This window comes from Schistocerca nitens, chromosome 8, assembly GCF_023898315.1.
Source record: "Schistocerca nitens isolate TAMUIC-IGC-003100 chromosome 8, iqSchNite1.1, whole genome shotgun sequence".
Lineage (NCBI taxonomy): Eukaryota > Metazoa > Arthropoda > Insecta > Orthoptera > Acrididae > Schistocerca > Schistocerca nitens.
Window position 1 is genome coordinate 167,634,528 of NC_064621.1, and position 15,161 is coordinate 167,649,688.

Sequence of the window (15,161 nt, forward strand, 5' to 3'; positions counted from 1 at the left end):
CTCACAAAAATCTTCGTTATTCGAACTACTGCAAAACAGCGAGCGCCAATACTGCCAGCTAAGTAAAAGATTCTAACTACTGCAGGCACTAACTACTGATAGGCATACTTAGCAAATGACAGATTTGATAGAGAACAAACAATGTATTTACCTTAATAGTGTTCAAAAGTCATAATATAAATATCAGTTCATGACATCCAGTATTACAAATTTTCTCTTTCTGGCGGACACATGTCCAGATCGTTCGCTCTTAAAATTCTGCCATCTCTCTCCCAACATCCACCACTGCTGGCGGCTCACCTCCAACTGCGCAACGCTACGCCCTGTTCACATCCAACTGCCCAACACTACAATAGCAAATTCCAACCAATACAAACTAGCCACAGACTGCACAGCCAGTGATTATCACACAGAGCGCTACGTGGCGTTACCAATATAAAAACCTAAACAGCCTACTTACACGTTGTCTCGCATCACGTCCTGCTGTGGACGCCAAACCTGGATTTAAAGCTAGTTCAACATTTTTATGCGGTTTGGAATGAGCTGTGTAGAAAATTTCCATCGAGTGGCAAAGAACATTCATTCAGGAGAACAGCACAAACAGATAATCACAAGAAAATAAGCGCATTATGTAGTATAGCAAGTGCGAGGATTGCTACTGCGACGTCTGCCGACCGGTTTCTTTGTTATGCTCACCGTGTCAATGGGCCATCAGTGAGCAAACAGAACACATGCACTCGGGAAATTTATGTCTCTGGCCTGTGGTATGCTTAGTCTACAGTGCAGACGGTTGGCAGATTAACCTACAACTCACATTAAAGGCTTTCAGAGAAACCACGACTTATCTTACAAAAACGCACAGCGATCTTACCTTCAGTGTCCATATAAGACCTTGGTTTGCCCGTCCATTCCTCAAGTGTGATAGACCCTTTGGTTGCAACCGTCAGAACTGGATGACTTCATGACCTCTGCTCGGCAATCCACGCCATTCCAGAAAGAGCTTCTCTCTCACACCTCCCTCCTTTAACATTTTTCCCCTCTTGTCTCATGTACTTAACAAGTCATAATCGTTTACTGTGCTGTCCAACTATCCGACGGTGTTACAAATTCTACAGGGGCCAGCTCGTTGCTTATAATGTCGCACAAAACTCCTGATGTAAAACTATACCCGAATACATTAAAGCGTGAATGTGGGGAACTCAGAGTCCGTCAAAAATTGATGCCTTTGTGTGTTTTTTTAGTCGCCGGTGCAACAAACTAGATATCTTGTCAGTGTTCTGGAATTGTGCCATAGCCGGAGTGGACCTAGTGACGGTGCATGCGAACACTAGCCTTCCATGGGAGGGCTGCTTGTTTTCTAAACATTACAATTCTTACACCAGAAGAACTTTTCACTGCATGGTGCATTATACTTCGTGCTATTCACTGCGTTTGGTTTTATTTTTGAATGTAGAGATGGAAATATGAATATCTGTGCGCTTTTTGTGCCCCCTAAGGTATATAACTGTTACGTTCCCTACTCGTAATTTCCGTTCATTTCCCTCATCTATATGCTTATATAAAACCACTGTCTACATCACGCCTTATTATGCCCTTTTTAACTGATCCACTACCCAGGAATACTTTGCATATCCACATCATTATGAGTATTGTTATACACTCCTGGAAATGGAAAAAAGAACACATTGACACCGGTGTGTCAGACCCACCATACTTGCTCCGGACACTGCGAGAGGTCTGTACAAGCAATGATCACACGCACGGCACACAGGACACACCAGGAACCGCGGTGTTGGCCGTCGAATGGCGCTAGCTGCGCAGCATTTGTGCACCGCCGCCGTCAGTGTCAGCCAGTTTGCCGTGGCATACGGAGCTCCATCGCAGTCTTTAACACTGGTAGCATGCCGCGACAGCGTGGACGTGAACCGTATGTGCAGTTGACGGACTTTGAGCGAGGGCATATAGGGGGCATGCGGGAGGCCGGGTGGACGTACCGCCGAATTGCTCAACACGTGGGGCGTGAGGTCTCCACAGTACATCGATGTTGTCGCCAGTGGTCGGCGGAAGGTGCACGTGCCCGTCGACCTGGGACCGGACCGCAGCGACGCACGGATGCACGCCAAGGCCGTAGGATCCTACGCAGTGCCGTAGGGGACCGCACAGCCACTTCCCAGCAAATTAGGGACACTGTTGCTCCTGGGGTATCGGCGAGGACCATTCGCAACCGTCTCCATGAAGCTAGGCTACGGTCCCGCACACCGTTAGGCCGTCTTCCACTCACGCCCCAACATCGTGCAGCCCGCCTCCAGTGGTGTCTCGACAGGCGCGAATGGAGGGACGAATGGAGACGTGTCGTCTTCAGCGATGAGAGTCGCTTCTGCCTTGGTGCCAATGATGGTCGTATGCGTGTTTGGCGCCGTGCAGGTGAGCGCCACAATCAGGACTGCATACGACCGAGGCACACAGGGCCAACACCCGGCATCATGGTGTGGGGAGCGATCTCCTACACTGGCCGTACACCACTGGTGATCGTCGAGGGGACACTGAATAGTGCACGGTACATCCAAACCGTCATCGAACCCATCGTTCTACCATTCCTAGACCGGCAAGGGAACTTGCTGCTCCAACAGGACAATGCACGTCCGCATGTATCCCGTGCCACCCAACGTGCTCTAGAAGGTGTAAGTCAACTACCCTGGCCAGCAAGATCTCCGGATCTGTCCCCCATTGAGCATGTTTGGGACTGGATGAAGCGTCGTCTCACGCGGTCTGCACGTCCAGCACGAGCGCTGGTCCAACTGAGGCGCCAGGTGGAAATGGCATGGCAAGCCGTTCCACAGGACTACATCCAGCATCTCTACGATCGTCTTCATGGGAGAATAGCAGCCTGCATTGCTGCGAAATGTGGATATACACTGTACTAGTGCCGACATTGTGCATGCTCTGTTGCCTGTGTCTATGTGCCTGTGGTTCCGTCAGTGTGATCATGTGATGTATCTGACCCCAGGAATGTGTCAATAAAGTTTTCCCTTCCTGGGACAATGAATTCACGGTGTTCTTATTTCAATTTCCAGGAGTGTATATTATGTGATTTTCAGCATTTTCAGTTGAGTGGTCATACAGGTGACTGATACTGAATGCAGCAGCACAGGCAGCACTCGCCACAGATTTCTCTCACCAAACGCTCATGTAAGCACTGTGCAACGAGCTCATTTATGAACACGGGCTGGAACGGTAGATATCATGCGCAATTGTTTGGACTAGAAGGTAGTCAATCGAGTAACACGTCTCATGGGAGGCTCTTTGGTTGCGTCAACCAATCAGCGGCTTTGCCACGATAGTTCTGTAACCTGCAATCAAATTTCGGCGTTTTCTTACTCTGACTGCTGTCTTGGTTCTGGTCGGCCTCGCAGCCATCGCCTGTCGCCCGCTGTACTGCTTTCCCTTTGTGCTACCGCTTTTATTGTTGAGCTCGGCACATGTTTTAGACTTAAACAATGCATTGCACTTACAGTCAGAGGCAGTCTTCCAGCATGGACTTATTTTCCACATGTAGCTGTACGTATGGTATATCTTTGACTTTTCTTCGGCATCTTCGTGTTTTTGGGTCACGCGCCCACGTGGGTCGGGATATCCATGCATTCTATCGACATCCATTCTAAAGCTAGATACTAAACCCCCTCTAATTTGGTAACACATGAGTCCGGTTCCTTCACGCTATTATTTCATCTATTCATTAAAATGACCTACTATTTGCACTTCGTTTGGATTTCAGTGTTGATCAGTAATCTTTACCGTTCCTCTGCTTGGCTCAATTAGGAGATAAATTCTTTACGTAACTGCAGAAAACTGTTCGAAATGTTTTATGTTTTTAAACCATCTGATAGATAGAATAAGACATGTAGTTGAAAAAATAAGAAACGAATCAGAAAAATATGTAAGGCAGGTAGGACATTGCATAAATTAAGATGGCAAGTGGAATAGTAGTCAAATATAATTAACAATGAAAGTAACAGAATTCCAGAAATAATGTCTAGCGAGGCGTGCACAGACATTCGAGGCGTGAGATAAGAGGCGCAAAGAGATTCTGGTATTTTTATGTAGAAATGATTAAGCTAAAGTGAACTTATAAGAAGAGAATTAGAAAAAACGTTTATAGAAACCCTACTGATGAGAACACTTTCGCCAATCTGTCACTATCCTGTAATTTCTCCACTTCAAAAGAAGGGTTATATGACATAAAAACTGCAGAACAGTCATCCTCCCAAAATACCAAAATAGTAACACAGAAAAATATCGGATTTAAATCAGAGGAGCAAGCTGCTTTCGGAAGTGTGAGAAATAGAGGGGTCTCTTTGGAACACAAGCCTCATCATCTAATACTGTTCTCCCACCATCTTTCTATGTTCACTCTGGTGCAATCTTAGCCTCTTTTTTTAACACACCCCTCCTTACCTTTCAGCCATCTATCCCTTGATCTTCCTCTTGCTCGTTTCATTCGCATCTCTATTTCGTGTATCCCCTTGGGAATCTTCTTGTTTTGCATTTTCCTTAAGTGCCCATACCATCTGATGTTTCTATCATTCTCTGCAGAAGCCCTTTTTCACTATTTCCCTTACCATTTCATTGCTCATCCTATCCTTACTATTACTCCTATCGTCCTTCTGAGGAACTTTATTCCCCATGCCTGTAACCTGATTACATCTCTTTTCTACATTACCCCTGTTTCAGTTGCATAGGTCAACATGGGGTTGTATTAACTTCCATATATAACCTCTTTGCTGATTTGCAGGACTTCTTTGTTCGAGACACTTCGCAGGAATGCTTCTGCCTGTGTGCCACATTCGCTGATCTCTTTCTCATTTCTTCCATTTTCCTCTATCACATTTCCCAAATATTTGACACTTTCCACCTTCTTCAGTTGTTCAGTTCCGATCTTTTCCCGCTAGATGGTGTTTGCTGCCACCTTTGTCATTATCTCCTCCACGACCACGATGAAAAGGAGAGGTGACAATGTACTGTCCTCTTACGCACCATTTGTTTGATGGAACCAACTCGTTCTTTCATTTCCCACCTTCACACAGCTCACAATTCCACAATAAACCTGCTCGTGGTCTCTCCCCAACTTCTTTTTCTAGTGCTTCCCAGGCCTTTCTTCTAAAGACTGTATCAAATGCCTTTTCTATATCACGAATGAGCAGTTCTCCCCCAAATTCGTATTGATGCTCCTGGATCTGCCTCACTGCAAATATGAGATCAACAGTTGACCTTATACATCTGAAGCCATGCTGCTCGTCTCTTAATTTCTTCCCAACCCTTGTCTGGATCTGCTCTCCAGAGTCTTTTCATATATCTTGACACAGTGTGGTATCAGTATGGCTCTCCTCCAGTTCCTACGATTTTTTCTACACCCTTTCTTGAATATAAGGCACTTAGTACCCTCTTACAATCTGGAATCGTCTTCTCATTGCAAGCCACACTCATCACACGATGCCTTATCTGCTGTCTTCACCATTTCGACACTTACTTCGTCCATACCTGTTGCCCTGCCTCCTTTCATCTTCTCGACTCACATTTCCATTACTTTCCGTTTTAGGTCCTTCACCCCCTTCCTTCCCCCCAGAGTTCACTTCTACCTCCTTTAATACCTCACCACCAAGTCCATTCTGATATAGAAAATGCTGAAAGTACTCCTTCCACACGATCATCAGTGTTACTAACCTCATTCGAATTCCTATCATTGTTACTGCCTGTCTCAAACCTCTCCTCCTACTTTTGATCTTTCGATATGGAATATTCTTGTTCCCTCTGCTATCTTCCTCCATCTCTGTCCATTCTTCCATCCTCTTTCTTATCTCGTCAGCCACTGTCTTATTTGCCTATTTTTTTTATACTCCTCTCTTGCTAATTTGGTCCATTCTCGGAACCGCTTTCTGAAGGCCTTTTACTTCCTTCCCACTATCTCCCTGACACTTCATTCCACCATTTTTTCTCCTTCCACCGTTTTCTGCCACTTGTCCTTCCGCATGCAGCTGCTGCAGCTTCTACCATATCACTTTCAAATTCTCCCCATTCCTCTTCACCTGTTTTTGGTTCAGCCTTTCGTAACCTTCAAATTGTTCAAATGGCTCTGAGCACTATGGGACTTAACATCTGAGGTCATCAGTCCCATAACTAACCTAAGGACATCACACACATCCATGCCTTAGGCAGGATTCGAACCTGCGACCGTATCGGTCGCTCGGTTCCACACTGAAGCGCCTAGAACCGCTCGGCTACAGTGGCCGACTCGTAACCTTCCATAATGATGTCCTCATATTCTTCCTTGACTTCCTTCTCCTTCACTTTCTATACTATAATTCTCCACTCCTGGTTTCTGTCTTCTTCCATTCCTTCATGATTCTCACGGCCATCACCAGTAGCCGCCGGATACCATCCAGTGCCTCAGATGGTAGTACATCTGTCACAGTCATCTTCGTTCTTCAGTCGCAGAGCATGTAACCCACCAACGATTTCTGCACTAGATTCCTGATGTACCACGCTACAATATCTACCTTTCTCCTTTCCACAATATCCATTATCTCCTCCATCTTTCCCGTCAGCGTTACGATGTTCGAAGTGCCAACTCATAGTCCATTTGCCTTCGTGGAGACATTTTCTTTTATACCAATCCTTTCCGTGGCTAGTATCCTTGTTGAAAGCTGGTTGCTGACTCACTGTTGGTTAATTAGGCCTATCAGAGCGTCATCAGAGCCCTGTCAGCGGCCACTTTTCGGAGTTCCTACAGGGCCTTCACAGCCACCGTCCCGTGGTACTCGAAGTCGCCGCTGTACTTCACCCCTGTAGGCCATAACCTACTTTCACACACCGTTTACGAGTGTCAAAGGAAATTATAAAGCGGAGCAAAGAGTATAAAGTGAAACTTTTTCTGGGATCTTAACTTCATAAATATTTTTGCACTCAGTTCCCATAAAATCAGTATTAACCGACCTTGAGAAACAAGACATTAATGGAATTGACAGGTACATGTATCGATTCTGCAACCTCTATTATACTTGAATGAAGAGTAAGGGAAGGGGATGCCATACCACCAGAACTATTCTCAGCAGTCCAAGACGAATTTTTCTAAAATCAAATTGTTATGAATGGGACTTCTTTGAACTATGCTTTTTGCTAGAGGTATTGTACAGTTTGCCTGTAACGCAGATGAACTACAGATACGAATGAAAGACTAAATACAGCAAGTTCGATTATATTTATATTTGATTTGATTATATATGATACTATTTTGGTACAGTAAGACGGTAAGGATGAGCAGACAGCGTCATATACCTCTTAAACATTTACGTCAAAAACAGGCGTTTCCGCTTCTATATTGGGACGTTCCTGAGGAGTCTTCTTGGCTCAAACTGACCTGTGGACACTAGAAAACTTAATTCGCCTATAGTAAGGTCGAACGTCGACTGTTGGAGAAGAAATCTTTATACGAGGGAATCTAGTGTAGCGTAACACTTTTTCACACCGGTGAAACTAATGTGCACTAAGCAGAGAGCATAAGTCGTGAAGTACGGTACCCATCGGAGTGAGAAACGTGTACTGCAAAGTGCTGCACTGCATGTGACGCATGAGGTAGTGAGAGATGTCGCAGGTTGCATGTTAAATTCACTTGCTGTCAAAGGACAAAGCGTGCTGGATTTTCTCATCTAACGGTCTGCGTCCAGAGGTCAGTAAACTGAAATAAAGGTTGCTGCGTGCTGGTTTCAGTCTGCAATTAAATTTTTGGATTTTTATTTCTAATCTCTGTACTACACTCCTGGAAATGGAAAAAAGAACACATTGACACCGGTGTGTCAGACCCACCATACTTGCTCCGGACACTGCGAGAGGGCTGTACAAGCAATGATCACACGCACGGCACAGCGGACACACCAGGAACCGCGGTGTTGGCCGTCGAATGGCGCTAGCTGCGCAGCATTTGTGCACCGCCGCCGTCAGTGTCAGCCAGTTTGCCGTGGCATACGGAGCTCCATCGCAGTCTTTAACACTGGTAGCACGCCGCGACAGCGTGGACGTGAACCGTATGTGCAGTTGACGGACTTTGAGCGAGGGCGTATAGTGGGCATGCGGGAGGCCGGGAGGACGTACCGCCGAATTGCTCAACACGTGGGGCGTGAGGTCTCCACAGTACATCGATGTTGTCGCCAGTGGTCGGCGGAAGGTGCACGTGCCCGTCGACCTGGGACCGGACCGCAGCGACGCACGGTTGCACGCCAAGACCGTAGGATCCTACGCAGTGCCGTAGGGGACCGCACCGCCACTTCCCAGCAAATTAGGGACACTGTTGCTCCTGGGGTATCGGCGAGGACCATTCGCAACCGTCTCCATGAAGCTGGGCTACGGTCCCGCACACCGTTAGGCCGTCTTCCGCTCACGCCCCAACATCGTGCAGCCCGCCTCCAGTGGTGTCGCGACAGTCGTGAATGGAGGGATGAATGGAGACGTGTCGTCTTCAGCGATGAGAGTCGCTTCTGCCTTGGTGCCAATGATGGTCGTATGCGTGTTTGGCGCCGTGCAGGTGAGCGCCACAATCAGGACTGCATACGACCGAGGCACACAGGGCCAACACCCGGCATCATGGTGTGGGGAGCGATCTCCTACACTGGCCGTACACCACTGGTGATCGTCGAGGGGACACTGAATAGTGCACGGTACATCCAAACCGTCATCGAACCCATCGTTCTACCATTCCTAGACCGGCAAGGGAACTTGCTGTTCCAACAGGACAATGCACGTCCGCATGTATCCCGTGCCACCCAACGTGCTCTAGAAGGTGTAAGTCAACTACCCTGGCCAGCAAGATCTCCGGATCTGTCCCCCATTGAGCATGTTTGGGACTGGATGAAGCGTCGTCTCACGCGGTCTGCACGTCCAGCACGAACGCTGGTCCAGCTGAGGCACCAGGTGGAAATGGCATGGCAAGCCGTTCCACAGGACTACATCCAGCATCTCTACGATCGTCTCCATGGGAGAATAGCAGCCTGCATTGCTGCGAAAGGTGGATATACACTGTACTAGTGCCGACATTGTGCATGCTCTGTTGCCTGTGTCTATGTGCCTGTGGTTCTGTCAGTGTGATCATGTGATGTATCTGACCCCAGGAATGTGTCAATAAAGTTTCCCCTTCCTGGGACAATGAATTCACGGTGTTCTTATTTCAATTTCCAGGAGTGTATTTTAGAAGGTTTGCATATTTAATTCATTTCCAGATATCGTAAATTAACGTCCCTACTTCTGGTAAGTACTGTGGGATGCATGAAACGTAAGTGAAGTGACATGAACTTAGTCCCTCAAAGAGTACACTGCACAATGACATATTGAGAAATTTCTTATTCTATTTGTTTTCAGTGATGTAACTGACTCTTTGTAAATACTGCCTATCTAGGGTCACAACCAAGTCATATAACTGTTTATTGTAAAGGTAGCGCCAAATGGTGGTTCGAATTGAACTACAGCGTAAAGACACCAACGTGCGTATTTCTCACGCTTCGGCAATCCTTTATTTAAGAAATGGCGATATGGCTAAACTGTTCTCTTCTATAAAAATAATTTTACTATTATAGATTGTATCACATCATAAAATTTGAAAGTAACAGATGTAGTTTACCTAACCCACTTAATTATTTATTGAGTAATATATTTAATCCTTATTAAGGATGATAACTTCACTTTAATAACTTAAAAAGGAGAAACTACTACTCTGAAATACGACTTTCACAAATATTAACTTTATTCCATATATCTAGATAATCTGCCAATGTTTCTTTCAAGAAATTCAATAATATCCAGTGAAGTTATTAGCGAATGCGAATGTGAAATAATCTGGGTTAAGTTAAGTATCAAAGGTGGGTCAGATATGATAGTCGGATGCTTCTATAGACCACCTGCATCAGCAACCGTAGTAGTTGAGCGCCTCAGAGAGAACCTGCAGAACGTCGTGAAGAAGTTTCGTGATCATACTATTGTAATAGGGGGAGACTTCAATCTACCAGGTATATAATGGGATAGTCACACAATCAGAACTGGAGCCAGGGACAGAGACTCTTGTGACATTATCCTGACTGCCTTGTCCGAGAATTACTTCGAGCAGATAGTTAAAGAACCAACTCGTGAAGCTAACGTTTTAGACCTCATAGCAACAAATAGACCGGAACTTTTCGACTCCGTGAATGTAGAAGAGGGTATCAGTGATCATAAGTCAGTGGTTGCATCAATGACTACAAGTGTAATAAGAAATGCCAAGAAAGGAAGGAAAATATATTTGCTTAACAAGAGTGATAGGGCACAAATCGCAGAATATCTGAGTGACCACCATCAAACGTTCATTTCTGAGGAAGAGGATGTGGAACAAAAATGGAAAAAATTCAGAAACATCGTCCAGTACGCCTTAGATAAGTTCGTACCGACTAAGGTCCAAAGCGAGGGGAAAGAACCACCGTGGTATAACAATCATGTACGAAAGGTACTACGGAAACAAAGAAAGCTTCATCATAGGTTTAAGAATAGTCGAATCATAGCTGATAAGGAAAAGCTGAACGAAGCGAAAAAGAGCGTAAAGAGAGCAATGAGAGAAGCATTCAACGAATTCGAACATAAAACATTGGCAAACAATCTAAACAAGAACCCTAAAAAGTTTTGGTCATATGTAAAATCGGTAAGCGGATCTAAATCCCCTATTCAGTCACTCGTTGACCACGATGGCACCGAAACAGAGGACGACCGAAGAAAGGCAGAAATACTGAATTCAGTGTTCCGAAACTGTTTCACTGCGGAAAATCGTAACACGGTCCCTGACTTCAGCCGTCGCACGGACGCCAAAATGGAAAATATTGAAATAAACGATATCGGAATTGAAAAACAACTGCTATCACTTAGTAGCGGAAAAGCATCCGGACCAGACGAGATACCCTTAAGATTCTACAGTGATTATGCTAAAGAACTTGCCCCCTTTCTATCAGCAATTTATCGTAGATCTCTGGAAGAACGTAAAGTACCTAGCGACTGGAAGAAAGCGCATGTCGTTCCCATTTTCAAGAAGGGTCATAAATCAGATGTGAATAATTATAGGCCTATTTCGCTTACGTCAATCTGTTGTAGAATAATGGAACATGTTTTGTGTTCTCGTATTATGACGTTCTTAGATAATACAAATCTCCTTCATCATAACCAACATGGATTCCGCAAACAGAGATCATGTGAAACTCAGCTCGCCCTATTTGCCCAAGAAATTCACAGTGCCGTAGACACTGGCGAGCAGATTGATGCCGTATTCCTGGACTTCAGGAAGGCATTTGATACGGTTCCGCACTTACGTTTAGTGAAAAAAATACGAGCTTACGGAATATCGGACCAGGTTTGTGATTGGATTCAGGATTTCCTTGAAGAAAGAACACAACATGTCATTCTTAACGGTTCAAAATCTGCAGATGTAGAGGTAATTTCGGGAGTACCGCAAGGAAGCGTGATAGGACCTTTATTGTTTACAATATACATAAATGACTTAGTTGACAACATCGGTAGCTCCGTGAGGCTATTTGCAGATGACACGGTTGTCTACAAGAAAGTAGCAACATCAGAAGACTCGTACGTACTCCAGGAAGACCTGCAGAGGATTAATGAATGGTGCGACAGCTGGCAGCTTTCCCTAAACGTAGATAAATGTAATATAATGCGCATACATAGGGGCAGAAATCCATTCCAGTACGATTATGCCATAGGTGGTAAATCATTGGAAGCGGTAACGACCGTAAAATACTTAGGAGTTACTATCCGGAGCGATCTGAAGTGGAATGATCACATAAAACAAATAGTGGGAAAAGCAGGCGCCAGGTTGAGATTCATAGGAAGAATTCTAAGAAAATGTGACTCATCGACGAAAGAAGTAGCTTACAAAACGCTTGTTCGTCCGATTCTTGAGTATTGCTCATCAGTATGGGACCCTTACCAGGTTGGATTAATAGAAGAGATAGACATGATCCAGCGAAAAGCAGCGCGATTCGTCATGGGGACATTTAGTCAGCGCGAGAGCGTTACGGAGATGCTGAACAAGCTCCAGTGGCGGACACTTCAAGAAAGGCGTTACGCAATACGGAGACGTTTATTATCGAAATTACGAGAGAGCACATTCCGGGAAGAGATGGGCAACATATTACTACCGCCCACATATATCTCGCGTAATGATCACAACGAAAAGATCCGAGAAATTAGAGCAAATACGGAGACTTACAAGCAGTCGTTCTTCCCACGCACAATTCGTGAATGGAACAGGGAAGGGGGGATCAGATAGTGGTAAAATAAGTACCCTCCGCCACACACCGTAAGGTGGCTCGCGGAGTATAGATGTAGATGTAGATGTAGAAATGAGAGCAACGTAAAACAACCCAATCGGAAATTTCTTCTCTGTGGGCGGACTTGATGTATTAATACCTCATACGGTTGAGATGTCTCGGAAATTGCTTGTGAGCGGTTACCCTATGCATCACAACTCAGGTAGTGTCAAAATTTTGCAAATTGAGTCTAATCATAACCTCTGGGAGACACGGTAAACCTTCCTTGAATCGCTTCCTGTTTCAAAGACTAATGCTATTCGTCCAGTCTCTAGCTTCAAAGGTGTCCATCGCGAGGTACTTGAGTTCATGTATTTCTCATACCTTACAAGTGTACATCCATCGTGAAGCTCTACACACAATCGGGACTTTTTTTTAAAAGATTACGACCTGTCACTTCAGTGTCCAGTGTTGCTGGGAACACCACTGTCGATGCACCTCTGTCTCTGCTGCTGCGTCAAGTGAAGCTGCAACTGTGATCGCCGTGCAGACACATCGTGGTTGTCCACACGTCACAGCAGGGTCAGTGTGACCACTTGTCTTGCAACAAACAAGCTCAGTTCCTGCTACTGTCGAGTTTCGACTCGTGGTGGAACATGGTTTCCCTTCTTAAGTAATACATACTCACACCCGGCCAGTATTAATATGTGTTTTATGATTGAGAAATCTGCTGCATGTGTAACCCTGCTACCTCTCCGCCTAATTAGGCTTTTCTATATGACCGAGTACCTAAAGTCTCTGTGGGGACAAGGCCACTGCTCCAAAGAATAATGCAAAACCGAGAGCAGTAGATGAAGTTATAATCGAATCGCCCCTGCTCAGTACTTTAGCAATGACGATTAGATACAAAGTTTGGTTAACCTTACATATTTTTATTACGTAAACTAATTTTTAACTAACAGTAGTTAGTGGAAAATTTGGAAGAAAGGCTTTCAAGGTATGTCTTTAATGAAATAACCAACGGTCACCAGTTCCTCACCGGAACAAGAATAAATAAATTGAAACTGAACTTTATACTCGTAAGCAATCTTACGTAAGAATAGTTATTGGCGTCATGACATAGAAACAGTATCTAATGCACACATTCAATTACTTCTCACCACACATATCACAGTAGTCAAATAATAATCAAACAGCAAACACATACAATATATTATATTAATTTTCAAAGATCAATTAAGGTAAGATTTTTTACTGGCTGTGGACTGAAACTTTTTCTTACGTTACTCACCGTAATACTGACCGTTGTTATTGTAGCAAGCAGAAAGATAGTTTGAATTTACTCACTGGTAAGGACTGCCATTTACCTAGCAGTTACTCTGATATTTCTTTGTAATAAATGTAATAAATTATGCCACAATATATGAATTAGAAACTGTGATTTGATAGTGAAATTCAGTGTCCAAGTTACACAAAGTTTTAGTACCAATTTTTTATTATGAAATTTACTCTATTTTAACAAATGAATTAAACTGGCTTTTGCGTCCTTCCATTTCTGACATTATTCATACTACAGCTAAACATTTAATTATAACGTAATTGTCCAAAAGTTCTAAAATTTATGTTTCGATAATCTAATAAATTAATGTTCACTTCATTTTCAGTTCGTTTTCTGATTATCTCGGTTGATACAAAGGGATAGGATAGATACTACTTGAATGATGACTTCGTAAAATTATTTACGTGACAATATGCACGAGAACAATGTAATTTAAGCAATGAAATTCCATCTACGCTGGTCAGCCTGTTACACTTCTAGCTATAAAAAACCCTAGATCTTTCTTCATGATGCCGTTGGCTTGTCGAGTGTCTCCATTTAGCGGTTAAATAGGGCGCAGGTTGATCTTCATGCCATACCATAGCCAATAATAAGGCCCACAGTACTCTTGATGTTATGTGAAATACTCTTGCTGCATTTGTGCAGTGCCCAATAAATGCCATAGCTTGCCCATATTAAACATCCGCCAAACCGACCATTTCAGTTTTCACTGTTCGGCACTTCGCTAACAGACTTTTTACTCCACACTTTTGTATAGCCACACCGGCGAATACACACAACCAGCGTCGCCAATCGTCTCCTCGCGACTCCGAACTGCTACTTTTTTGGCGCGCTCGCACACCCAGCCTTAATGCTTTTACAATTTATTACACTCTCTGACAATATCTTTTCCCTGACTAGGCCAGCGTGTTTACTTACATGTTAACATTCTATGCGTTTTCTCTTTCTTAAATAACAAATAGCATTTGTAACATGACAACATATTTATAAGAATTTTATTCGGAACCACTAATAAAACAAACTTCGCAAAACACTTAGAAAATGTATGATCATCCACAGAGCTGTGGAGCTATACATGGTCTTCCCTTACATGTAGAATGTAGATAGTGTTACTGATATCTACATTGTGGGACAGCAGTGAAGTGCTATTCACTTGCAGATCATATCATACACTCAGCTGAAAAGTCATGGGATTCCTCCTACTATCGTGTTAGACAGCCTTTTTCCCGACGTAGTGCAAGAACTCGATTTGGCATGGACTCAACAAGTCGTTGAAGGTCCCCTGCAGCAAAATTGAGCCATTCTGCGTCTATAGCCGTCCATAATGGCAAAAGTACTCCCGGTGCACAATTTTGTGTGTGAACTGACCTCTCGATTATGTCCTATAAATGTTCGAAGGGATTCTTGTCGGCTGATCTAAATGGCCAAATCATTCGTTCGAACTGCCCAGAATTTTCTTCAAACCAATCTCGAACAATTCTGGCCCGGTGCATGGTGCG